The sequence below is a fragment of the Dromaius novaehollandiae genome, chromosome 5, assembly GCF_036370855.1.
Source record: "Dromaius novaehollandiae isolate bDroNov1 chromosome 5, bDroNov1.hap1, whole genome shotgun sequence".
NCBI classification, from domain to species: Eukaryota; Metazoa; Chordata; class Aves; order Casuariiformes; family Dromaiidae; genus Dromaius; species Dromaius novaehollandiae.
Window position 1 is genome coordinate 424,543 of NC_088102.1, and position 27,213 is coordinate 451,755.

General features: G+C 60.6%; 1 long non-coding RNA gene across 1 annotated transcript in view; it reads right to left on the reverse strand.

The window, feature by feature from the left end:
- The window catches only part of LOC135328421 (uncharacterized), a 73,528-nt gene extending 46,423 nt beyond the window's left edge, over positions 1-27,105 (reverse strand). Inside the window, exons 1-10 of the long non-coding RNA XR_010389249.1 lie at positions 25,794-27,105; positions 25,438-25,601; positions 24,861-25,027; positions 24,505-24,668; positions 23,928-24,094; positions 23,572-23,735; positions 15,697-15,863; positions 15,341-15,504; positions 7,332-7,498; positions 6,976-7,139 (exon numbers count right to left, since the gene is read on the reverse strand). This is a non-coding gene — a long non-coding RNA (uncharacterized LOC135328421). The remainder of the gene's footprint in view (positions 1-6,975; positions 7,140-7,331; positions 7,499-15,340; positions 15,505-15,696; positions 15,864-23,571; positions 23,736-23,927; positions 24,095-24,504; positions 24,669-24,860; positions 25,028-25,437; positions 25,602-25,793) is intronic.
- Between the last annotated feature and the right edge of the window lie 108 nt (positions 27,106-27,213).

The following is a 27,213-nucleotide window of genomic DNA, read 5'->3' on the forward strand; positions in this document are numbered from 1 at the left end:
CTGCTGCTCTGAGGAGGTGCCTAAAAGCCACGCTGTTTTCACTAGCATCACTGGGGCTTCCCAGAGCCCATCGGTGTTCTCTTTGGCTCTTCCCGAGCCTTTTAGGTTTTTTAGGCTATTCCTTAGCCCTCCATTTTAGGGCAATGTTCTCCTTAAGCATTGTGCACAGCACGATTATCCCAGATCAGCCACATCGTGCACACACAGAGGCTTCTGAGAGGCGGCTCAGAAGAAAAGAGAGAAAAGTCTCTTTGTCATCCGCACATTCACCCATCAACACTCTTCACCAGGAAGTGCTCTAAGTTCCTGTTTCTCTAAAGCGGGACTGAGTCGAGGCGGAGACGCAGATCGCACCCCATCTTTGTTAGAACGCCTCACTGCTGCGGGCACTGGGTCTGGCAGCAGTTTGAGGAATGTTTGGGGCCTTGCACAGAGTGCAGGGGAAGGTCTGGAGTCAGTGACAACATTGCGGCAGGGCTCGGAGGCATTTTGGGGCCTGTGGGGGTGTTGGGGCAGGATTTGTGGGTGGTTTAATGGCTCTGGGGGGGCTGGTTGCAGGAAGGGTGGGACTCTGCGGGGCCCTCAGGGCAGGGGTGCCATCCCAGATGCGTAGTGAGCACACAGGGGTGCCCTACGTGGCTCTCAGCTCGGCGGGAGCAGCCACCGGTCTCCCACCCCACCAGACAGGGGAGCGGGGCGGGGGGGGGGGGGGGGGGGAGAGGAGGTGGAGGGATCTATGAGCTCGCAGAGAACGCCAGAGGAGGCAGCAGGGAACTCCCCAAGGACCCCGCGTCCCAGACGAGAGGAGGCATCAGGCTGCCGTGCCGCTGCTAGAGACATCCAGACCCCCGCGCAGACACCCCCCACACACTCCTCCAGGCTGCGTCCGCAGGGGCGAGCGCACGCCCCGGCCCGCGCTGGGGAGGAACCGGGGCCCTACAGGCGACACACGCAAAAGGGAGAGTCAGAGCCGCGCTCCGGCAGACCCGGCGCCGCGCAGACCCGGCGCGGCGCGGCGCGGCCCCCGGCCCGACTCCCCCCCCCCCCGCCCCGCCGCCTCCACGCAGCGACGGCCCCGGCTGGCAGGACACAGCCCGACACCCGCGGCCACCCGAAGGCGCACGCTCGCCTCACCTCGCCTCGCCTCACCGCGGCCCCCACATGCTCGACTCCAGGCCGCCTCTGCCCTCGCCCGCCGCCGTCCAGCCAAAACACCCGCCCTGCTCGCCGCCATCTTGCCCGCCGCCGCACCGCGCGTGCGCCGGCCGCCCAGGGCTCGCGCCGCCGCACCGCGCGTGCGCCGGCCGCCCAGGGCTCGCGCCGCCGCACCGCGCGTGCGCCGGCCGCCCAGGGCTCGCGCCGCCGCACCGCGCGTGCGCCGGCCGCCCAGGGCTCGCGCCGCCGCACCGCGCGTGCGCCGGCCGCCCAGGGCTCGCGCCGCCGCACCGCGCGTGCGCCGGCCGCCCAGGGCTCGCGCCGCCGCACCGCGCGTGCGCCGGCCGCCCAGGGCTCGCGCCGCCGCACCGCGCGTGCGCCGGCCCAGGACCGCGCGCGAGGGGCGGAGGGAGCGCGAGGGGCGGGGGGAGCGGAGCGCGAGGGGCGGGGGAGCGCAGCGCGAGGGGCGGGGGGAGCGCAGCGCGAGGGGCGGGGGGAGCGCAGCGCGAGGGGCGGGGGGAGCGCAGCGCGAGGGGCGGGGGGAGCGCAGCGCGAGGGGCGGGGGGAGCGCAGCGCGAGGGGCGGGGGGAGCGGAGCGCGAGGGGCGGGGGAGCGCAGCGCGAGGGGCGGGGGGAGCGCAGCGCGAGGGGCGGGGGGAGCGCAGCGCGAGGGGCGGGGGGAGCGCAGCGCGAGGGGCGGGGGGAGCGCAGCGCGAGGGGCGGGGGGAGCGCAGCGCGAGGCAGGCCAGACCCGCAATGGCCCCACCCTCGCGTGGTCGCAGCGCCGCGCTGCAGCCGGCCGGCTCCCGCGCGCCAACCGCAGCCCGCCGCGCCACCCCGGCGCTCAGGCCGAGCAGCGAGCGCCCCGAGGCTGCTCTGCCCGCGCCCGAGAGAGCGGCGGGCTTCAGCGAGCAGGCGCTGGGGCTGCCCCGGGGAGAGAGCGCCGCGGAGCAGCTCCGAGACGGCACTGCCCGTCCCCGCGCCCCCAGGAAGCACCGAGAAGGAAAAGCCCTCTCGGGAAAAGCGCTCCCGGTCCGTGAGCACCGGGCAGGGGGCACGAGCGCGGCCCCTGCGCTTACCCGTCCCCGAGAGAGCGCAGAGTAGCGGCCAACGCGGCGACCGGCAGCGCGCACGTGTGCGCCGGCTGCCCGCAACGGTCTCCGTACGCAGCGGTGGCCGCCGGCGGCTGCAGTGCTGCCTTGTCGACACGCGAGGGCAGCCGTGAGCGCGCCGGAACGCAATGCGCATGCGCGCCCCCCCTCCCGCCTGCAGTGCCGCCTTTCAGACACGCGAGGGCAGCAAGGAGCAGGGCGCAGCGCTTTCCTGCCCCCCTTGCAAAATACTCGCTAGGCAAAAGTGGCTTGGGCTCCTCCCGAACGCTTACCTGGCTTCATTACTACAGCTATTAGGAACCGAAGTGCATAGCCTTCTAGCAAAGGGAACGACCGTCTTTTCAAAACTTCCCGCGACTCCCCAGAATTGTCACTGCCTTGCATCAGCAGCCAGCTTCTTCCAACCCAGCCGCAAGAAACATTTTGCCTTCCCGGCAGAACTTTCTGCTCCCCGGGGGGGTCCAAAGGAAACCCGTCACTCACTACTGTCTGTCAAAACGTACCGGAAGCCCTCAAATACAGGACAAGACGCCTTCTCTAAGGAAGCTGACTACTAGGTCTGCTTCACGGCAGCTTCTCCCCAGTATCAGGGTCCACTCAATAAACAAAATAGGACGAGAAATGTCTTAATCTGCTCCAAGTGCTTTCGTAGAAGAGAACAACATCAAAACGAGGTATTATTGCATTTAGCCTCCACTACACGTGCTACCCCAGCGCCACGGACTTGCTTTAAAGCATCAGTGACGTACGCGGTCTGGCAGTAATTAATATTCACAGAATGAATACGCACTCGATCGAGTACGGGTGTTCATAAAAAGCTTTGCCAGTGCGTCGCTAGGTAACAAACCTAGACAAGCAGCTATTTGCCCTGATCCTTCGGCTTACATTTCTTCTGCCGGATGTAGTCAAACGTACCTGCATGCGGTGGCCTTGCGAGGCAGTGACACGGTGTCCGTGGGGTGGCTGTTCCAGGGTCTCTCGGGCTGTTCCAGGGTCCTCGGACAGCAACGGTGCTGGTCGACTTTCCCTTGCGCTGCACAGCAGGACAGCTCCCCACCGTGCCCTCCCAGCACCGCCACTCCTCCCAGCAGCTGCCTAACCGGCCCCAATCCTGAGCAAAGCTACGACCCCCAGGAGCCCGCAGCACCCCTCCTACTCTTCCCGCCCTCCCCATTTCCAAGAGGGACAGCCCCAGCCCCCGGGGACAACCCTGCCTGGTCACGCTGCTGTCCGAAAAGCGGATTCGTTGCCCGCTGTGCACTAAGCCAATAATGACACGCTCAGGAGAGACATTTGCTTATTTATTTCAGAGTTGTGCAAGCCTGGCTGCTCGGTGTTTTCCCCACAAATCAAGCGCAACTTCCCCCCCCCCCCCCCCCCCGGCTTTCCAAGTAGCATTTATACAAGTTGCAAGGTTTGCAACTTTCCCTCTTACACCGGTTGGTTAGTGATTTACATACAATTCTAATATTGCTTACACACCATTTTAAAACTACGCATGCTCAGGGGAGGGGTCTTCACCCGGGCACAGGTCTTTCTGACCTATGGGCGTGATTTTCTTGTATTATAATGAGGACAGTTCAGTTCGGGGATACCTCGAATTCCTTTGCTAAATTGGCAACGTCTACATAGAAAACAAAACATTTTGATTTACTATTTCTTTAAGGCTTTAGCACTTCTAGCATGGCCTTGATTAAAGAATTATTTCCTCCCAGGAAATGGGGGGGGGGGGGGGTTCCTCCTCATCTGCCTAGTTTAAACAGCAGGAACACTCTTTCTGAGCTTCCAAGGTTGTCTTGCAACACCATCGGAGATGGAAAACACTTCCTGCCCTGTACCGGGGAAAAACAGGGGCATTCCACTGTCCCCCGTGACCTGTGGGGACTCAGGCGTGAGTGACACATGTCCAGTAAGGAACAGACCCAGCGGGCACTACAGCTCCTGGCCTGCCACGCGGCCGCCTGCTGGGAACCCCGCTGGCAGGGACCTGCCGCCGCCGCCCCCCCCGCGGGGCCACCTCGAGAGGCGCAGCATGGTCACCCAGTAGCCCCGCCTGAGAAGACTACACCTCCCAGCATACCGTGCACGCGAGAAGGGCGGCCCGGAAGCCCAGTGCCGGAAGACTACTGCTCCCGGCATGCCATGCCAAGCAACATGGCCGCCCGGAAGCCCAGTGCCGGAAGACTACCGCTCCCAGCATGCCACGCTCAGAACATGCCCCACCGGAAGCCCAGTGCCGGAAGACTACTGCTCCCGGCATGCCGCGCCGAAAGCTACGGCTCCCCGCATTCCCGCACCCCAACTCCCGCCCCCCACCCGCAGCGCTGGGGCACCTTTGACCCTCGGCACATTCCGTTCCTTTCCGTCCCGCCCCCCTTCCCCTTCCCCCCTGTCCCCCCGGAAACGGCCGCAGAGCCCCGAGCGCGGCCCCGCCGGCCCCACCACCGGCCCGGGGCTCCCCCGACACCCCCGCGACCGGCCCCGCCTCAGCTCCGACACTGCCCCCGCCCCTCCACGACCCTCCTCCCCCCGCTCCCCGACACGCTCCCGAGCTGACACAGGAGACCCCCCCCCCCCCCCGCCCCCCCGCGCTCCTCCGACCGCGCAGTAAACCGCACCACAGCCCCGGCGCACCCCCTTCCTCCCCCCGCCTCCGTGGCCCCGGGACGCTCCCAGCCGCCGGGACCCCCGGCACATGCGGGACCCGCAGCCTGCAGTGCGCCTCCCCCGGCCCCGCTCACCTCCTCCGCGGGGCGGCCGCCGGGCTGGTCCCGAAGGGCCGTGCTCCGTGGCAGCTCCGCTGCCCAGCTCCTGCCCCAGCGCCAGCTCCCCCCAACTGCAGCCCCAGCCCCCAAATGTGGGCCTGCCCTTGCCATCAGCCCCACCTGGGGCCTGTCCTGCCACCCAGCTCCCCCTGGCATTCATCCCAGCCCCAGGGCCCGCAGCTGTGGGCCTGCAGGAACTGGGCAGGGGGCCTGGCCATCAGCCCCTTCAGGGACAGCTGGGGCTGCCAGGGCAGCAGAGGCACCCCCACTCTCCTGACAGCAGCTTGCTGAGAGCTGAAGGGAGAGCCCTGCCTGGGGTGTAGAGTGCGGAAAGGGGAGTATGCGGAGCACAAAAGAACAAATCGAGAGCTCTGGGTGCAACACAAGTCAAGAAAAAAAAAAAAAAAAAAAAGAACAACGATAGAGCAAACAGAGTGACTCGGGGGGCACCAAAAGGAGGGCCCTGGGGCACACCCAGAAGCACCCAGAAAACTCCAGGACAGGAGAAAAAGCTAAACAGAGACCTCTGCGGCGTGCCGCAAAACACACACGGGGCCACGGGGCGCACCGAAAGGCACGCAGAGGGCTCGGGGGCAACCCAGAATGTGAACTGAGGGGTCCTGAGGGCATCAGAGGGCAAGTGAAGGGCTCTGGGGCAGACCAAAATACAGAGGAAGGGCCTTGGCGCACACCAGAGGGGTCACCAGGCACGCCGCAGGGCTCAACGCGGCTGACAGGATGGCGCCTGCAGGCTGCCCCAGGCACACGAGCGACACTGCGGAGTGCCAAAAGCAAATCCGGGAGCGGTTCGGGGACCTCACGCAGCCCTGGAGGGGCTCTGGCAGCCCTCGCGATGAGGGGAAACACCCCCAAGAGCCCCGAGGGTCCAGGCAACGCAAGGGAAATTCCCCGCAGCTCTGGGAACAGCACCGGGCTCCCTGGCAAGTGCAGGCACTCCCAAGTACATGGGACTCGGGGACCAGCTCCCAGCCCCGGACACAATGCATAACCTCCTGCCTCAGGCATCGTGTTCAGGCAAACCGCCCTGGAGCTCGGCACCAGCGTGCCTCCCCTTACCTACGATATCCAAAGAGTCACCGCCGCACCAGCGTCTGTCCGTACGTACGTCCGTCGGGGAAGGGTCAGCTCCTGCCCCTGCCCTCGACATGGCAGGTGTCCGAGTAGCCTCCCCCCAGTGCTTTTTCCTTCAGGGCTAGGATTCAGCTCGGAGAGCTGAGAGGAAAATGCCTGATCCCGCCTGCCTGCACTTCTGCCCCAACCCAGGCCAGAGCCCCTCAGGTTACTTAGTCCTCAGCGCTGCCTCGGGGAGGCCAAAATAACTGCTAACGGTCATTAGCCATACTTACCCTAGTTACCCGTGCCAGAACGCCTCCTCCTGTAGCAGTTCCTGGTGATATCGAGGGGCTGCTGCATTCTGGCTTCCTTGTTTCATCCCGTCCCTTCGGTATTAACCGCAAGCAAACGCTCGTCCGTCTCTTCTCTTCGTCAGCATTTGCTGTCCTTGGTTCCATCTCTGTAAGGAAGCGATAAACTCGCGTTTTACTTCCAGTGAAACGCTTAGGCTTATGCATGATCTTTTTCTCTTTACCCTGTTTTCTTTTTCCCCCTTGTTTTTCTTTTTTTCTTCTTCTTTTCCTTAAGGGAAAGGTCTTAATACGGCACTTTGCACCATACGTTGCAGGGTAAACGGTCTGGAAACGTTACACACAGCAATTAGGGCTAGGTTATTAGGCAGGCGGGCACGTCGCCTAATACCTTCCTAACGCCATCTTCCACGAAACCTTATTTTTACTCCGCTTCAGTGTTATTGTTACTGTTCGCAAACCCTCGTATGCATGCGCTTAACCGACAACTCTCTCGGTCTTTAACTACGTGGAGGAACGACAGCCCTCGATTTGCCTGTCTCCCTTTCAGACCTATTACCTTTTTGAGACTGCTCCTAGCTTCCTCTTCCTCTTGCATGCTGGCCTCACAGGCGACGACCAAAACGAACAACTGCATCGCTAGGTCTAGCCCCCTCTCTTCAAGATGTGCCCCTTCGCGGCTTACGTTTCTTGGTCTCTTCAACTTCAGCCGTGGCAATTAATCTAAAAAAGTAAGTATGACATCTATTCCTTTCCGTAGCTGCGTGTACGATAACAAAACAAAAGAGAAACAGCCAAAGCAAAGCTAAGGCAGATACAGGCAACAGCAGCCACAGGGCAGGAACGGGTTACTCAGTCCTCAGCGCTGCCTCGGGGAGGCCGAAATAACTGCTAACGGTCATTAGCCATACTTACCCTAGTTACCCGTGCCAGAACGCCTCCTCCTGTAGCAGTTCCTGGTGATATCGAGGGGCTGCTGCATTCTGGCTTCCTTGTTTCATCCCGTCCCTTCGGTATTAACCGCAAGCAAACGCTCGTCCGTCTCTTCTCCTCGTCAGCATTTGCTGTCCTTGGTTCCATCTCTGTAAGGAAGCGATAAACTCGCGTTTTACTTCCAGTGAAACGCTTAGGTTTATGCATGATCTTTTTCTCTTTACCCTGTTTTCTTTTTCCCCCTTTTTTTTCTTTTTTTCTTCTTCTTTTCCTTAAGGGAAAGGTCTTAATACGGCACTTTGCACCATACGTTGCAGGGTAAACGGTCTGGAAACGTTACACACAGCAATTAGGGCTAGGTTATTAGGCAGGCGGGCACGTCGCCTAATACCTTCCTAACGCCATCTTCCACGAAACCTTATTTTTATTCCGCTTCAGTGTTATTGTTACTGTTCGCAAACCCTCGTATGCATGCGCTTAACCGACAACTCTCTCGGTCTTTAACTACGTGGAGGAACGACAGCCCTCGATTTGCCTGTCTCCCTTTCAGACCTATTACCTTTTTGAGACTGCTCCTAGCTTCCTCTTACTCTTGCATGCTGGCCTCACAGGCGACGACCAAAATGAACCACCGGATCCCCAGGTCTTGCTGCTTCTCTTCGAGATGTCCCCCTTCGGTGGGCTACCCTGCCAAACAAACCAAAAAGACTGCCGAGGCCGCGAGGGTACCAGATTTTCAGTCCGCTTCTCCGAGGCTTTCGGGGTGACTGACGTCACCGCTTCGCTTCACGTTACTCACAGCTACCTTCGTCTATTACTTAGGGCTAAACCTGTTTCTGTTTGCAGAGGGGCTTGTTGCTTGTTTAAACTTGACATATAGTCCATAACCTGCTCTGCATGCTCCCTAGTCCCTTCTGCTTTTGCAACACTTGTGGTAATTCAAGGCGGTAATTAAGAGTCCCCATTGTCCCATAGGCTGGAGCGAGACATTGCTGCTGCTCTGAGGAGGTGCCTAAAAGCCACGCTGTTTTCACTAGCATCACTGGGGCTTCCCAGAGCCCATCGGTGTTCTCTTTGGCTCTTCCCGAGCCTTTTAGGTTTTTTAGGCTATTCCTTAGCCCTCCATTTTAGGGCAATGTTCTCCTTAAGCACTGCGCACAGCACGATTATCCCAGATCAGCCACATCGTGCACACACAGAGGCTTCTGAGAGGCGGCTCAGAAGAAAAGAGAGAAAAGTCTCTTTGTCATCCGCACATTCACCCATCAACACTCTTCACCAGGAAGTGCTCTAAGTTCCTGTTTCTCTAAAGCGGGACTGAGTCGAGGCGGAGACGCAGATCGCACCCCATCTTTGTTAGAACGCCTCACTGCTGCGGGCACTGGGTCTGGCAGCAGTTTGAGGAATGTTTGGGGCCTTGCACAGAGTGCAGGGGAAGGTCTGGAGTCAGTGACAACATTGCGGCAGGGCTCGGAGGCGTTTTGGGGCCTGTGGGGGTGTTGGGGCAGGATTTGTGGGTGGTTTAATGGCTCTGGGGGGGCTGGTTGCAGGAAGGGTGGGACTCTGCGGGGCCCTCAGGGCAGGGGTGCCATCCCAGATGCGTAGTGAGCACACAGGGGTGCCCTACGTGGCTCTCAGCTCGGCGGGAGCAGCCACCGGTCTCCCACCCCACCAGACAGGGGAGCGGGGCGGGGGGGGGGGGGGGAGGAGAGGAGGTGGAGGGATCTATGAGCTCGCAGAGAACGCCAGAGGAGGCAGCAGGGAACTCCCCAAGGACCCCGCGTCCCAGACGAGAGGAGGCATCAGGCTGCCGTGCCGCTGCTAGAGACATCCAGACCCCCGCGCAGACACCCCCCACACACTCCTCCAGGCTGCGTCCGCAGGGGCGAGCGCACGCCCCGGCCCGCGCTGGGGAGGAACCGGGGCCCTACAGGCGACACACGCAAAAGGGAGAGTCAGAGCCGCGCTCCGGCAGACCCGGCGCCGCGCAGACCCGGCGCGGCGCGGCGCGGCCCCCGGCCCGACTCCCCCCCCCCCGCCCCGCCGCCTCCACGCAGCGACGGCCCCGGCTGGCAGGACACAGCCCGACACCCGCGGCCACCCGAAGGCGCACGCTCGCCTCACCTCGCCTCACCGCGGCCCCCACATGCTCGACTCCAGGCCGCCTCTGCCCTCGCCCGCCGCCGTCCAGCCAAAACACCCGCCCTGCTCGCCGCCATCTTGCCCGCCGCCGCACCGCGCGTGCGCCGGCCGCCCAGGGCTCGCGCCGCCGCACCGCGCGTGCGCCGGCCGCCCAGGGCTCGCGCCGCCGCACCGCGCGTGCGCCGGCCGCCCAGGGCTCGCGCCGCCGCACCGCGCGTGCGCCGGCCGCCCAGGGCTCGCGCCGCCGCACCGCGCGTGCGCCGGCCCAGGACCGCGCGCGAGGGGCGGAGGGAGCGCGAGGGGCGGGGGGAGCGGAGCGCGAGGGGCGGGGGAGCGCAGCGCGAGGGGCGGGGGGAGCGCAGCGCGAGGGGCGGGGGGAGCGCAGCGCGAGGGGCGGGGGGAGCGCAGCGCGAGGGGCGGGGGGAGCGCAGCGCGAGGGGCGGGGGGAGCGCAGCGCGAGGGGCGGGGGGAGCGCAGCGCGAGGGGCGGGGGGAGCGCAGCGCGAGGGGCGGGGGGAGCGCAGCGCGAGGGGCGGGGGGAGCGCAGCGCGAGGGGCGGGGGGAGCGCAGCGCGAGGGGCGGGGGGAGCGCAGCGCGAGGGGCGGGGGGAGCGCAGCGCGAGGGGCGGGGGGAGCGCAGCGCGAGGGGCGGGGGGAGCGCAGCGCGAGGGGCGGGGGGAGCGCAGCGCGAGGGGCGGGGGGAGCGCAGCGCGAGGGGCGGGGGGAGCGCAGCGCGAGGGGCGGGGGGAGCGCAGCGCGAGGGGCGGGGGGAGCGCAGCGCGAGGCAGGCCAGACCCGCAATGGCCCCACCCTCGCGTGGTCGCAGCGCCGCGCTGCAGCCGGCCGGCTCCCGCGCGCCAACCGCAGCCCGCCGCGCCACCCCGGCGCTCAGGCCGAGCAGCGAGCGCCCCGAGGCTGCTCTGCCCGCGCCCGAGAGAGCGGCGGGCTTCAGCGAGCAGGCGCTGGGGCTGCCCCGGGGAGAGAGCGCCGCGGAGCAGCTCCGAGACGGCACTGCCCGTCCCCGCGCCCCCAGGAAGCACCGAGAAGGAAAAGCCCTCTCGGGAAAAGCGCTCCCGGTCCGTGAGCACCGGGCAGGGGGCACGAGCGCGGCCCCTGCGCTTACCCGTCCCCGAGAGAGCGCAGAGTAGCGGCCAACGCGGCGACCGGCAGCGCGCACGTGTGCGCCGGCTGCCCGCAACGGTCTCCGTACGCAGCGGTGGCCGCCGGCGGCTGCAGTGCTGCCTTGTCGACACGCGAGGGCAGCCGTGAGCGCGCCGGAACGCAATGCGCATGCGCGCCCCCCCTCCCGCCTGCAGTGCCGCCTTTCAGACACGCGAGGGCAGCAAGGAGCAGGGCGCAGCGCTTTCCTGCCCCCCTTGCAAAATACTCGCTAGGCAAAAGTGGCTTGGGCTCCTCCCGAACGCTTACCTGGCTTCATTACTACAGCTATTAGGAACCGAAGTGCATAGCCTTCTAGCAAAGGGAACGACCGTCTTTTCAAAACTTCCCGCGACTCCCCAGAATTGTCACTGCCTTGCATCAGCAGCCAGCTTCTTCCAACCCAGCCGCAAGAAACATTTTGCCTTCCCGGCAGAACTTTCTGCTCCCCGGGGGGGTCCAAAGGAAACCCGTCACTCACTACTGTCTGTCAAAACGTACCGGAAGCCCTCAAATACAGGACAAGACGCCTTCTCTAAGGAAGCTGACTACTAGGTCTGCTTCACGGCAGCTTCTCCCCAGTATCAGGGTCCACTCAATAAACAAAATAGGACGAGAAATGTCTTAATCTGCTCCAAGTGCTTTCGTAGAAGAGAACAACATCAAAACGAGGTATTATTGCATTTAGCCTCCACTACACGTGCTACCCCAGCGCCACGGACTTGCTTTAAAGCATCAGTGACGTACGCGGTCTGGCAGTAATTAATATTCACAGAATGAATACGCACTCGATCGAGTACGGGTGTTCATAAAAAGCTTTGCCAGTGCGTCGCTAGGTAACAAACCTAGACAAGCAGCTATTTGCCCTGATCCTTCGGCTTACATTTCTTCTGCCGGATGTAGTCAAACGTACCTGCATGCGGTGGCCTTGCGAGGCAGTGACACGGTGTCCGTGGGGTGGCTGTTCCAGGGTCTCTCGGGCTGTTCCAGGGTCCTCGGACAGCAACGGTGCTGGTCGACTTTCCCTTGCGCTGCACAGCAGGACAGCTCCCCACCGTGCCCTCCCAGCACCGCCACTCCTCCCAGCAGCTGCCTAACCGGCCCCAATCCTGAGCAAAGCTACGACCCCCAGGAGCCCGCAGCACCCCTCCTACTCTTCCCGCCCTCCCCATTTCCAAGAGGGACAGCCCCAGCCCCCGGGGACAACCCTGCCTGGTCACGCTGCTGTCCGAAAAGCGGATTCGTTGCCCGCTGTGCACTAAGCCAATAATGACACGCTCAGGAGAGACATTTGCTTATTTATTTCAGAGTTGTGCAAGCCTGGCTGCTCGGTGTTTTCCCCACAAATCAAGCGCAACTTCCCCCCCCCCCCCCCCCCGGCTTTCCAAGTAGCATTTATACAAGTTGCAAGGTTTGCAACTTTCCCTCTTACACCGGTTGGTTAGTGATTTACATACAATTCTAATATTGCTTACACACCATTTTAAAACTACGCATGCTCAGGGGAGGGGTCTTCACCCGGGCACAGGTCTTTCTGACCTATGGGCGTGATTTTCTTGTATTATAATGAGGACAGTTCAGTTCGGGGATACCTCGAATTCCTTTGCTAAATTGGCAACGTCTACATAGAAAACAAAACATTTTGATTTACTATTTCTTTAAGGCTTTAGCACTTCTAGCATGGCCTTGATTAAAGAATTATTTCCTCCCAGGAAATGGGGGGGGGGGGTTCCTCCTCATCTGCCTAGTTTAAACAGCAGGAACACTCTTTCTGAGCTTCCAAGGTTGTCTTGCAACACCATCGGAGATGGAAAACACTTCCTGCCCTGTACCGGGGAAAAACAGGGGCATTCCACTGTCCCCCGTGACCTGTGGGGACTCAGGCGTGAGTGACACACGTCCAGTAAGGAACAGACCCAGCGGGCACTACAGCTCCTGGCCTGCCACGCGGCCGCCTGCTGGGAACCCCGCTGGCAGGGACCTGCCGCCGCCGCCCCCCCCGCGGGGCCACCTCGAGAGGCGTAGCATGGTCACCCAGTAGCCCCGCCTGAGAAGACTACACCTCCCAGCATACCGTGCACGCGAGAAGGGCGGCCCGGAAGCCCAGTGCCGGAAGACTACTGCTCCCGGCATGCCATGCCAAGCAACATGGCCGCCCGGAAGCCCAGTGCCGGAAGACTACCGCTCCCAGCATGCCGCGCTCAGAACATGCCCCACCGGAAGCCCAGTGCCGGAAGACTACTGCTCCCGGCATGCCGCGCCGAAAGCTACGGCTCCCCGCATTCCCGCACCCCAACTCCCGCCCCCCACCCGCAGCGCTGGGGCACCTTTGACCCTCGGCACATTCCGTTCCTTTCCGTCCCGCCCCCCTTCCCCTTCCCCCCTGTCCCCCCGGAAACGGCCGCAGAGCCCCGAGCGCGGCCCCGCCGGCCCCACCACCGGCCCGGGGCTCCCCCGACACCCCCGCGACCGGCCCCGCCTCAGCTCCGACACTGCCCCCGCCCCTCCACGACCCTCCTCCCCCCGCTCCCCGACACGCTCCCGAGCTGACACAGGAGACCCCCCCCCCCCCGCGCTCCTCCGACCGCGCAGTAAACCGCACCACAGCCCCGGCGCACCCCCTTCCTCCCCCCGCCTCCGTGGCCCCGGGACGCTCCCAGCCGCCGGGACCCCCGGCACATGCGGGACCCGCAGCCTGCAGTGCGCCTCCCCCGGCCCCGCTCACCTCCTCCGCGGGGCGGCCGCCGGGCTGGTCCCGAAGGGCCGTGCTCCGTGGCAGCTCCGCTGCCCAGCTCCTGCCCCAGCGCCAGCTCCCCCCAACTGCAGCCCCAGCCCCCAAATGTGGGCCTGCCCTTGCCATCAGCCCCACCTGGGGCCTGTCCTGCCACCCAGCTCCCCCTGGCATTCATCCCAGCCCCAGGGCCCGCAGCTGTGGGCCTGCAGGAACTGGGCAGGGGGCCTGGCCATCAGCCCCTTCAGGGACAGCTGGGGCTGCCAGGGCAGCAGAGGCACCCCCACTCTCCTGACAGCAGCTTGCTGAGAGCTGAAGGGAGAGCCCTGCCTGGGGTGTGGAGTGCGGAAAGGGGAGTATGCGGAGCACAAAAGAACAAATCGAGAGCTCTGGGTGCAACACAAGTCAAGAAAAAAAAAAAAAAAAAAAAGAACAACGATAGAGCAAACAGAGTGACTCGGGGGGCACCAAAAGGAGGGCCCTGGGGCACACCCAGAAGCACCCAGAAAACTCCAGGACAGGAGAAAAAGCTAAACAGAGACCTCTGCGGCGTGCCGCAAAACACACACGGGGCCACGGGGCGCACCGAAAGGCACGCAGAGGGCTCGGGGGCAACCCAGAATGTGAACTGAGGGGTCCTGAGGGCATCAGAGGGCAAGTGAAGGGCTCTGGGGCAGACCAAAATACAGAGGAAGGGCCTTGGCGCACACCAGAGGGGTCACCAGGCACGCCGCAGGGCTCAACGCGGCTGACAGGATGGCGCCTGCAGGCTGCCCCAGGCACACGAGCGACACTGCGGAGTGCCAAAAGCAAATCCGGGAGCGGTTCGGGGACCTCACGCAGCCCTGGAGGGGCTCTGGCAGCCCTCGCGATGAGGGGAAACACCCCCAAGAGCCCCGAGGGTCCAGGCAACGCAAGGGAAATTCCCCGCAGCTCTGGGAACAGCACCGGGCTCCCTGGCAAGTGCAGGCACTCCCAAGTACATGGGACTCGGGGACCAGCTCCCAGCCCCGGACACAATGCATAACCTCCTGCCTCAGGCATCGTGTTCAGGCAAACCGCCCTGGAGCTCGGCACCAGCGTGCCTCCCCTTACCTACGATATCCAAAGAGTCACCGCCGCACCAGCGTCTGTCCGTACGTACGTCCGTTGGGGAAGGGTCAGCTCCTGCCCCTGCCCTCGACATGGCAGGTGTCCGAGTAGCCTCCCCCCAGTGCTTTTTCCTTCAGGGCTAGGATTCAGCTCGGAGAGCTGAGAGGAAAATGCCTGATCCCGCCTGCCTGCACTTCTGCCCCAACCCAGGCCAGAGCCCCTCAGGTTACTTAGTCCTCAGCGCTGCCTCGGGGAGGCCAAAATAACTGCTAACGGTCATTAGCCATACTTACCCTAGTTACCCGTGCCAGAACGCCTCCTCCTGTAGCAGTTCCTGGTGATATCGAGGGGCTGCTGCATTCTGGCTTCCTTGTTTCATCCCGTCCCTTCGGTATTAACCGCAAGCAAACGCTCGTCCGTCTCTTCTCTTCGTCAGCATTTGCTGTCCTTGGTTCCATCTCTGTAAGGAAGCGATAAACTCGCGTTTTACTTCCAGTGAAACGCTTAGGCTTATGCATGATCTTTTTCTCTTTACCCTGTTTTCTTTTTCCCCCTTGTTTTTCTTTTTTTCTTCTTCTTTTCCTTAAGGGAAAGGTCTTAATACGGCACTTTGCACCATACGTTGCAGGGTAAACGGTCTGGAAACGTTACACACAGCAATTAGGGCTAGGTTATTAGGCAGGCGGGCACGTCGCCTAATACCTTCCTAACGCCATCTTCCACGAAACCTTATTTTTACTCCGCTTCAGTGTTATTGTTACTGTTCGCAAACCCTCGTATGCATGCGCTTAACCGACAACTCTCTCGGTCTTTAACTACGTGGAGGAACGACAGCCCTCGATTTGCCTGTCTCCCTTTCAGACCTATTACCTTTTTGAGACTGCTCCTAGCTTCCTCTTCCTCTTGCATGCTGGCCTCACAGGCGACGACCAAAACGAACAACTGCATCGCTAGGTCTAGCCCCCTCTCTTCAAGATGTGCCCCTTCGCGGCTTACGTTTCTTGGTCTCTTCAACTTCAGCCGTGGCAATTAATCTAAAAAAGTAAGTATGACATCTATTCCTTTCCGTAGCTGCGTGTACGATAACAAAACAAAAGAGAAACAGCCAAAGCAAAGCTAAGGCAGATACAGGCAACAGCAGCCACAGGGCAGGAACGGGTTACTCAGTCCTCAGCGCTGCCTCGGGGAGGCCGAAATAACTGCTAACGGTCATTAGCCATACTTACCCTAGTTACCCGTGCCAGAACGCCTCCTCCTGTAGCAGTTCCTGGTGATATCGAGGGGCTGCTGCATTCTGGCTTCCTTGTTTCATCCCGTCCCTTCGGTATTAACCGCAAGCAAACGCTCGTCCGTCTCTTCTCCTCGTCAGCATTTGCTGTCCTTGGTTCCATCTCTGTAAGGAAGCGATAAACTCGCGTTTTACTTCCAGTGAAACGCTTAGGTTTATGCATGATCTTTTTCTCTTTACCCTGTTTTCTTTTTCCCCCTTTTTTTTCTTTTTTTCTTCTTCTTTTCCTTAAGGGAAAGGTCTTAATACGGCACTTTGCACCATACGTTGCAGGGTAAACGGTCTGGAAACGTTACACACAGCAATTAGGGCTAGGTTATTAGGCAGGCGGGCACGTCGCCTAATACCTACCTAACGCCATCTTCCACGAAACCTTATTTTTATTCCGCTTCAGTGTTATTGTTACTGTTCGCAAACCCTCGTATGCATGCGCTTAACCGACAACTCTCTCGGTCTTTAACTACGTGGAGGAACGACAGCCCTCGATTTGCCTGTCTCCCTTTCAGACCTATTACCTTTTTGAGACTGCTCCTAGCTTCCTCTTACTCTTGCATGCTGGCCTCACAGGCGACGACCAAAATGAACCACCGGATCCCCAGGTCTTGCTGCTTCTCTTCGAGATGTCCCCCTTCGGTGGGCTACCCTGCCAAACAAACCAAAAAGACTGCCGAGGCCGCGAGGGTACCAGATTTTCAGTCCGCTTCTCCGAGGCTTTCGGGGTGACTGACGTCACCGCTTCGCTTCACGTTACTCACAGCTACCTTCGTCTATTACTTAGGGCTAAACCTGTTTCTGTTTGCAGAGGGGCTTGTTGCTTGTTTAAACTTGACATATAGTCCATAACCTGCTCTGCATGCTCCCTAGTCCCTTCTGCTTTTGCAACACTTGTGGTAATTCAAGGCGGTAATTAAGAGTCCCCATTGTCCCATAGGCTGGAGCGAGACATTGCTGCTGCTCTGAGGAGGTGCCTAAAAGCCACGCTGTTTTCACTAGCATCACTGGGGCTTCCCAGAGCCCATCGGTGTTCTCTTTGGCTCTTCCCGAGCCTTTTAGGTTTTTTAGGCTATTCCTTAGCCCTCCATTTTAGGGCAATGTTCTCCTTAAGCACTGCGCACAGCACGATTATCCCAGATCAGCCACATCGTGCACACACAGAGGCTTCTGAGAGGCGGCTCAGAAGAAAAGAGAGAAAAGTCTCTTTGTCATCCGCACATTCACCCATCAACACTCTTCACCAGGAAGTGCTCTAAGTTCCTGTTTCTCTAAAGCGGGACTGAGTCGAGGCGGAGACGCAGATCGCACCCCATCTTTGTTAGAACGCCTCACTGCTGCGGGCACTGGGTCTGGCAGCAGTTTGAGGAATGTTTGGGGCCTTGCACAGAGTGCAGGGGAAGGTCTGGAGTCAGTGACAACATTGCGGCAGGGCTCGGAGGCATTTTGGGGCCTGTGGGGGTGTTGGGGCAGGATTTGTGGGTGGTTTAATGGCTCTGGGGGGGCTGGTTGCAGGAAGGGTGGGACTCTGCGGGGCCCTCAGGGCAGGGGTGCCATCCCAGATGCGTAGTGAGCACACAGGGGTGCCCTACGTGGCTCTCAGCTCGGCGGGAGCAGCCACCGGTCTCCCACCCCACCAGACAGGGGAGCGGGGCGGGGGGGGGGGGGGAGGAGAGGAGGTGGAGGGATCTATGAGCTCGCAGAGAACGCCAGAGGAGGCAGCAGGGAACTCCCCAAGGACCCCGCGTCCCAGACGAGAGGAGGCATCAGGCTGCCGTGCCGCTGCTAGAGACATCCAGACCCCCGCGCAGACACCCCCCACACACTCCTCCAGGCTGCGTCCGCAGGGGCGAGCGCACGCCCCGGCCCGCGCTGGGGAGGAACCGGGGCCCTACAGGCGACACACGCAAAAGGGAGAGTCAGAGCCGCGCTCCGGCAGACCCGGCGCCGCGCAGACCCGGCGCGGCGCGGCGCGGCCCCCGGCCCGACTCCCCCCCCCCCCGCCCCGCCGCCTCCACGCAGCGACGGCCCCGGCTGGCAGGACACAGCCCGACACCCGCGGCCACCCGAAGGCGCACGCTCGCCTCACCTCGCCTCACCGCGGCCCCCACATGCTCGACTCCAGGCCGCCTCTGCCCTCGCCCGCCGCCGTCCAGCCAAAACACCCGCCCTGCTCGCCGCCATCTTGCCCGCCGCCGCACCGCGCGTGCGCCGGCCGCCCAGGGCTCGCGCCGCCGCACCGCGCGTGCGCCGGCCGCCCAGGGCTCGCGCCGCCGCACCGCGCGTGCGCCGGCCGCCCAGGGCTCGCGCCGCCGCACCGCGCGTGCGCCGGCCGCCCAGGGCTCGCGCCGCCGCACCGCGCGTGCGCCGGCCGCCCAGGGCTCGCGCCGCCGCACCGCGCGTGTGCCGGCCGCCCAGGGCTCGCGCCGCCGCACCGCGCGTGCGCCGGCCGCCCAGGGCTCGCGCCGCCGCACCGCGCGTGCGCCGGCCCAGGACCGCGCGCGAGGGGCGGAGGGAGCGCGAGGGGCGGGGGGAGCGGAGCGCGAGGGGCGGGGGGAGCGCGAGGGGCGGGGGGAGCGCAGCGCGAGGGGCGGGGGGAGCGCAGCGCGAGGGGCGGGGGGAGCGCAGCGCGAGGGGCGGGGGGAGCGCAGCGCGAGGGGCGGGGGGAGCGCAGCGCGAGGGGCGGGGGGAGCGCAGCGCGAGGGGCGGGGGGAGCGCAGCGCGAGGGGCGGGGGGAGCGCAGCGCGAGGCAGCCCAGACCCGCAATGGCCCCACCCTCGCGTGGTCGCAGCGCCGCGCTGCAGCCGGCCGGCTCCCGCGCGCCAACCGCAGCCCGCCGCGCCACCCCGGCGCTCAGGCCGAGCAGCGAGCGCCCCGAGGCTGCTCTGCCCGCGCCCGAGAGAGCGGCGGGCTTCAGCGAGCAGGCGCTGGGGCTGCCCCGGGGAGAGAGCGCCGCGGAGCAGCTCCGAGACGGCACTGCCCGTCCCCGCGCCCCCAGGAAGCACCGAGAAGGAAAAGCCCTCTCGGGAAAAGCGCTCCCGGTCCGTGAGCACCGGGCAGGGGGCACGAGCGCGGCCCCTGCGCTTACCCGTCCCCGAGAGAGCGCAGAGTAGCGGCCAACGCGGCGACCGGCAGCGCGCACGTGTGCGCCGGCTGCCCGCAACGGTCTCCGTACGCAGCGGTGGCCGCCGGCGGCTGCAGTGCTGCCTTGTCGACACGCGAGGGCAGCCGTGAGCGCGCCGGAACGCAATGCGCATGCGCGCCCCCCCTCCCGCGTGCAGTGCCGCCTCTCAGACACGCGAGGGCAGCAAGGAGCAGGGCGCAGCGCTTTCCTGCCCCCCTTGCAAAATACTCGCTAGACAAAAGTGGCTTGGGCTCCTCCCGAACGCTTACCTGGCTTCATTACTACAGCTATTAGGAACCGAAGTGCATAGCCTTCTAGCAAAGGGAACGACCGTCTTTTCAAAACTTCCCGCGACTCCCCAGAATTGTCACTGCCTTGCATCAGCAGCCAGCTTCTTCCAACCCAGCCGCAAGAAACATTTTGCCTTCCCGGCAGAACTTTCTGCTCCCCGGGGGGGTCCAAAGGAAACCCGTCACTCACTACTGTCTGTCAAAACGTACCGGAAGCCCTCAAATACAGGACAAGACGCCTTCTCTAAGGAAGCTGACTACTAGGTCTGCTTCACGGCAGCTTCTCCCCAGTATCAGGGTCCACTCAATAAACAAAATAGGACGAGAAATGTCTTAATCTGCTCCAAGTGCTTTCGTAGAAGAGAACAACATCAAAACGAGGTATTATTGCATTTAGCCTCCACTACACGTGCTACCCCAGCGCCACGGACTTGCTTTAAAGCATCAGTGACGTACGCGGTCTGGCAGTAATTAATATTCACAGAATGAATACGCACTCGATCGAGTACGGGTGTTCATAAAAAGCTTTGCCAGTGCGTCGCTAGGTAACAAACCTAGACAAGCAGCTATTTGCCCTGATCCTTCGGCTTACATTTCTTCTGCCGGATGTAGTCAAACGTACCTGAACGCAGTGGCCTTGCGAGGCAGTGACACGGTGTCCGTGGGGTGGCTGTTCCAGGGTCTCTCGGGCTGTTCCAGGGTCCTCGGACAGCAACGGTGCTGGTCGACTTTCCCTTGCGCTGCACAGCAGGACAGCTCCCCACCGTGCCCTCCCAGCACCGCCACTCCTCCCAGCAGCTGCCTAACCGGCCCCAATCCTGAGCAAAGCTACGACCCCCAGGAGCCCGCAGCACCCCTCCTACTCTTCCCGCCCTCCCCATTTCCAAGAGGGACAGCCCCAGCCCCCGGGGACAACCCTGCCTGGTCACGCTGCTGTCCGAAAAGCGGATTCGTTGCCCGCTGTGCACTAAGCCAATAATGACACGCTCAGGAGAGACATTTGCTTATTTATTTCAGAGTTGTGCAAGCCTGGCTGCTCGGTGTTTTCCCCACAAATCAAGCGCAACTTCCCCCCCCCCGCCCCGGCTTTCCAAGTAGCATTTATACAAGTTGCAAGGTTTGCAACTTTCCCTCTTACACCGGTTGGTTAGTGATTTACATACAATTCTAATATTGCTTACACACCATTTTAATACTACGCATGCTCAGGGGAGGGGTCTTCACCCGGGCACAGGTCTTTCTGACCTATGGGCGTGATTTTCTTGTATTATAATGAGGACAGTTCAGTTCGGGGATACCTCGAATTCCTTTGCTAAATCGGCAACGTCTACATAGAAAACAAAACATTTTGATTTACTATTTCTTTAAGGCTTTAGCACTTCTAGCATGGCCTTGATTAAAGAATTATTTCCTCCCAGGAAATGGGAGGGGGGGGTTCCTCCTCATCTGCCTAGTTTAAACAGCAGGAACACTCTTTCTGAGCTTCCAAGGTTGTCTTGCAACACCATCAGAGATGGAAAACACTTCCTGCCCTGTACCGGGGAAAAACAGGGGCATTCCACTGTCCCCCGTGACCTGTGGGGACTCAGGCGTGAGTGACACATGTCCAGTAAGGAACAGACCCAGCAGGCACTACAGCTCCTGGCCTGCCACGCGGCCACCCGCTGGGAACCCCGCTGGCAGGGACCTGCCGCCGCCGCCCCCCCCGCGGGGCCACCTCGAGAGGCGCAGCATGGTCACCCAGTAGCCCCGCCTGAGAAGACTACACCTCCCAGCATACCGTGCACGCGAGAAGGGCGGCCCGGAAGCCCAGTGCCGGAAGACTACTGCTCCCGGCATGCCATGCCAAGCAACATGGCCGCCCGGAAGCCCAGTGCCGGAAGACTACCGCTCCCAGCATGCCGCGCTCAGAACATGCCCCACCGGAAGCCCAGTGCCGGAAGACTACTGCTCCCGGCATGCCGCGCCGAAAGCTACGGCTCCCCGCATTCCCGCACCCCAACTCCCGCCCCCCACCCGCAGCGCTGGGGCACCTTTGACCCTCGGCACATTCCGTTCCTTTCCGTCCCGCCCCCCTTCCCCTTCCCCCCTGTCCCCCCGGAAACGGCCGCAGAGCCCCGAGCGCGGCCCCGCCGGCCCCACCACCGGCCCGGGGCTCCCCCGACACCCCCGCGACCGGCCCCGCCTCAGCTCCGACACTGCCCCCGCCCCTCCACGACCCTCCTCCCCCCGCTCCCCGACACGCTCCCGAGCTGACACAGGAGACCCCCCCCCCCCCGCCCCCCCGCGCTCCTCCGACCGCGCAGTAAACCGCACCACAGCCCCGGCGCACCCCCTTCCTCCCCCCGCCTCCGTGGCCCCGGGACGCTCCCAGCCGCCGGGACCCCCGGCACATGCGGGACCCGCAGCCTGCAGTGCGCCTCCCCCGGCCCCGCTCACCTCCTCCGCGGGGCGGCCGCCGGGCTGGTCCCGAAGGGCCGTGCTCCGTGGCAGCTCCGCTGCCCAGCTCCTGCCCCAGCGCCAGCTCCCCCCAACTGCAGCCCCAGCCCCCAAATGTGGGCCTGCCCTTGCCATCAGCCCCACCTGGGGCCTGTCCTGCCACCCAGCTCCCCCTGGCATTCATCCCAGCCCCAGGGCCCGCAGCTGTGGGCCTGCAGGAACTGGGCAGGGGGCCTGGCCATCAGCCCCTTCAGGGACAGCTGGGGCTGCCAGGGCAGCAGAGGCACCCCCACTCTCCTGACAGCAGCTTGCTGAGAGCTGAAGGGAGAGCCCTGCCTGGGGTGTAGAGTGCGGAAAGGGGAGTATGCGGAGCACAAAAGAACAAATCGAGAGCTCTGGGTGCAACACAAGTCAAGAAAAAAAAAAAAAAAAAAAAAGAACAACGATAGAGCAAACAGAGTGACTCGGGGGGCACCAAAAGGAGGGCCCTGGGGCACACCCAGAAGCACCCAGAAAACTCCAGGACAGGAGAAAAAGCTAAACAGAGACCTCTGCGGCGTGCCGCAAAACACACACGGGGCCACGGGGCGCACCGAAAGGCACGCAGAGGGCTCGGGGGCAACCCAGAATGTGAACTGAGGGGTCCTGAGGGCATCAGAGGGCAAGTGCAGGGCTCTGGGGCAGACCAAAATACAGAGGAAGGGCCTTGGCGCACACCAGAGGGGTCACCAGGCACGCCGCAGGGCTCAACGCGGCTGACAGGATGGCGCCTGCAGGCTGCCCCAGGCACACGAGCGACACTGCGGAGTGCCAAAAGCAAATCCGGGAGCGGTTCGGGGACCTCACGCAGCCCTGGAGGGGCTCTGGCAGCCCTCGCGATGAGGGGAAACACCCCCAAGAGCCCCGAGGGTCCAGGCAACGCAAGGGAAATTCCCCGCAGCTCTGGGAACAGCACCGGGCTCCCTGGCAAGTGCAGGCACTCCCAAGTACATGGGACTCGGGGACCAGCTCCCAGCCCCGGACACAATGCATAACCTCCTGCCTCAGGCATCGTGTTCAGGCAAACCGCCCTGGAGCTCGGCACCAGCGTGCCTCCCCTTACCTACGATATCCAAAGAGTCACCGCCGCACCAGCGTCTGTCCGTACGTACGTCCGTCGGGGAAGGGTCAGCTCCTGCCCCTGCCCTCGACATGGCAGGTGTCCGAGTAGCCTCCCCCCAGTGCTTTTTCCTTCAGGGCTAGGATTCAGCTCGGAGAGCTGAGAGGAAAATGCCTGATCCCGCCTGCCTGCACTTCTGCCCCAACCCAGGCCAGAGCCCCTCAGGTTACTTAGTCCTCAGCGCTGCCTCGGGGAGGCCAAAATAACTGCTAACGGTCATTAGCCATACTTACCCTAGTTACCCGTGCCAGAACGCCTCCTCCTGTAGCAGTTCCTGGTGATATCGAGGGGCTGCTGCATTCTGGCTTCCTTGTTTCATCCCGTCCCTTCGGTATTAACCGCAAGCAAACGCTCGTCCGTCTCTTCTCTTCGTCAGCATTTGCTGTCCTTGGTTCCATCTCTGTAAGGAAGCGATAAACTCGCGTTTTACTTCCAGTGAAACGCTTAGGCTTATGCATGATCTTTTTCTCTTTACCCTGTTTTCTTTTTCCCCCTTGTTTTTCTTTTTTTCTTCTTCTTTTCCTTAAGGGAAAGGTCTTAATACGGCACTTTGCACCATACGTTGCAGGGTAAACGGTCTGGAAACGTTACACACAGCAATTAGGGCTAGGTTATTAGGCAGGCGGGCACGTCGCCTAATACCTTCCTAACGCCATCTTCCACGAAACCTTATTTTTACTCCGCTTCAGTGTTATTGTTACTGTTCGCAAACCCTCGTATGCATGCGCTTAACCGACAACTCTCTCGGTCTTTAACTACGTGGAGGAACGACAGCCCTCGATTTGCCTGTCTCCCTTTCAGACCTATTACCTTTTTGAGACTGCTCCTAGCTTCCTCTTCCTCTTGCATGCTGGCCTCACAGGCGACGACCAAAACGAACAACTGCATCGCTAGGTCTAGCCCCCTCTCTTCAAGATGTGCCCCTTCGCGGCTTACGTTTCTTGGTCTCTTCAACTTCAGCCGTGGCAATTAATCTAAAAAAGTAAGTATGACATCTATTCCTTTCCGTAGCTGCGTGTACGATAACAAAACAAAAGAGAAACAGCCAAAGCAAAGCTAAGGCAGATACAGGCAACAGCAGCCACAGGGCAGGAACGGGTTACTCAGTCCTCAGCGCTGCCTCGGGGAGGCCGAAATAACTGCTAACGGTCATTAGCCATACTTACCCTAGTTACCCGTGCCAGAACGCCTCCTCCTGTAGCAGTTCCTGGTGATATCGAGGGGCTGCTGCATTCTGGCTTCCTTGTTTCATCCCGTCCCTTCGGTATTAACCGCAAGCAAACGCTCGTCCGTCTCTTCTCCTCGTCAGCATTTGCTGTCCTTGGTTCCACCTCTGTAAGGAAGCGATAAACTCGCGTTTTACTTCCAGTGAAACGCTTAGGCTTATGCATGATCTTTTTCTCTTTACCCTGTTTTCTTTTTCCCCCTTGTTTTTCTTTTTTTCTTCTTCTTTTCCTTAAGGGAAAGGTCTTAATACGGCACTTTGCACCATACGTTGCAGGGTAAACGGTCTGGAAACGTTACACACAGCAATTAGGGCTAGGTTATTAGGCAGGCGGGCACGTCGCCTAATACCTTCCTAACGCCATCTTCCACGAAACCTTATTTTTACTCCGCTTCAGTGTTATTGTTACTGTTCGCAAACCCTCGTATGCATGCGCTTAACCGACAACTCTCTCGGTCTTTAACTACGTGGAGGAACGACAGCCCTCGATTTGCCTGTCTCCCTTTCAGACCTATTACCTTTTTGAGACTGCTCCTAGCTTCCTCTTCCTCTTGCATGCTGGCCTCACAGGCGACGACCAAAACGAACAACTGCATCGCTAGGTCTAGCCCCCTCTCTTCAAGATGTGCCCCTTCGCGGCTTACGTTTCTTGGTCTCTTCAACTTCAGCCGTGGCAATTAATCTAAAAAAGTAAGTATGACATCTATTCCTTTCCGTAGCTGCGTGTACGATAACAAAACAAAAGAGAAACAGCCAAAGCAAAGCTAAGGCAGATACAGGCAACAGCAGCCACAGGGCAGGAACGGGTTACTCAGTCCTCAGCGCTGCCTCGGGGAGGCCGAAATAACTGCTAACGGTCATTAGCCATACTTACCCTAGTTACCCGTGCCAGAACGCCTCCTCCTGTAGCAGTTCCTGGTGATATCGAGGGGCTGCTGCATTCTGGCTTCCTTGTTTCATCCCGTCCCTTCGGTATTAACCGCAAGCAAACGCTCGTCCGTCTCTTCTCTTCGTCAGCATTTGCTGTCCTTGGTTCCATCTCTGTAAGGAAGCGATAAACTCGCGTTTTACTTCCAGTGAAACGCTTAGGCTTATGCATGATCTTTTTCTCTTTACCCTGTTTTCTTTTTCCCCCTTGTTTTTCTTTTTTTCTTCTTCTTTTCCTTAAGGGAAAGGTCTTAATACGGCACTTTGCACCATACGTTGCAGGGTAAACGGTCTGGAAACGTTACACACAGCAATTAGGGCTAGGTTATTAGGCAGGCGGGCACGTCGCCTAATACCTTCCTAACGCCATCTTCCACGAAACCTTATTTTTATTCCGCTTCAGTGTTATTGTTACTGTTCGCAAACCCTCGTATGCATGCGCTTAACCGACAACTCTCTCGGTCTTTAACTACGTGGAGGAACGACAGCCCTCGATTTGCCTGTCTCCCTTTCAGACCTATTACCTTTTTGAGACTGCTCCTAGCTTCCTCTTCCTCTTGCATGCTGGCCTCACAGGCGACGACCAAAACGAACAACTGCATCGCTAGGTCTAGCCCCCTCTCTTCAAGATGTGCCCCTTCGCGGCTTACGTTTCTTGGTCTCTTCAACTTCAGCCGTGGCAATTAATCTAAAAAAGTAAGTATGACATCTATTCCTTTCCGTAGCTGCGTGTACGATAACAAAACAAAAGAGAAACAGCCAAAGCAAAGCTAAGGCAGATACAGGCAACAGCAGCCACAGGGCAGGAACGGGTTACTCAGTCCTCAGCGCTGCCTCGGGGAGGCCGAAATAACTGCTAACGGTCATTAGCCATACTTACCCTAGTTACCCGTGCCAGAACGCCTCCTCCTGTAGCAGTTCCTGGTGATATCGAGGGGCTGCTGCATTCTGGCTTCCTTGTTTCATCCCGTCCCTTCGGTATTAACCGCAAGCAAACGCTCGTCCGTCTCTTCTCTTCGTCAGCATTTGCTGTCCTTGGTTCCATCTCTGTAAGGAAGCGATAAACTCGCGTTTTACTTCCAGTGAAACGCTTAGGCTTATGCATGATCTTTTTCTCTTTACCCTGTTTTCTTTTTCCCCCTTGTTTTTCTTTTTTTCTTCTTCTTTTCCTTAAGGGAAAGGTCTTAATACGGCACTTTGCACCATACGTTGCAGGGTAAACGGTCTGGAAACGTTACACACAGCAATTAGGGCTAGGTTATTAGGCAGGCGGGCACGTCGCCTAATACCTTCCTAACGCCATCTTCCACGAAACCTTATTTTTACTCCGCTTCAGTGTTATTGTTACTGTTCGCAAACCCTCGTATGCATGCGCTTAACCGACAACTCTCTCGGTCTTTAACTACGTGGAGGAACGACAGCCCTCGATTTGCCTGTCTCCCTTTCAGACCTATTACCTTTTTGAGACTGCTCCTAGCTTCCTCTTACTCTTGCATGCTGGCCTCACAGGCGACGACCAAAATGAACCACCGGATCCCCAGGTCTTGCTGCTTCTCTTCGAGATGTCCCCCTTCGGTGGGCTACCCTGCCAAACAAACCAAAAAGACTGCCGAGGCCGCGAGGGTACCAGATTTTCAGTCCGCTTCTCCGAGGCTTTCGGGGTGACTGACGTCACCGCTTCGCTTCACGTTACTCACAGCTACCTTCGTCTATTACTTAGGGCTAAACCTGTTTCTGTTTGCAGAGGGGCTTGTTGCTTGTTTAAACTTGACATATAGTCCATAACCTGCTCTGCATGCTCCCTAGTCCCTTCTGCTTTTGCAACACTTGTGGTAATTCAAGGCGGTAATTAAGAGTCCCCATTGTCCCATAGGCTGGAGCGAGACATTGCTGCTGCTCTGAGGAGGTGCCTAAAAGCCACGCTGTTTTCACTAGCATCACTGGGGCTTCCCAGAGCCCATCGGTGTTCTCTTTGGCTCTTCCCGAGCCTTTTAGGTTTTTTAGGCTATTCCTTAGCCCTCCATTTTAGGGCAATGTTCTCCTTAAGCACTGCGCACAGCACGATTATCCCAGATCAGCCACATCGTGCACACACAGAGGCTTCTGAGAGGCGGCTCAGAAGAAAAGAGAGAAAAGTCTCTTTGTCATCCGCACATTCACTCATCAACACTGTTCACCAGGAAGTGCTCTAAGTTCCTGTTTCTCTAAAGCGGGACTGAGTCGAGGCGGAGACGCAGATCGCACCCCATCTTTGTTAGAACGCCTCACTGCTGCGGGCACTGGGTCTGGCAGCAGTTTGA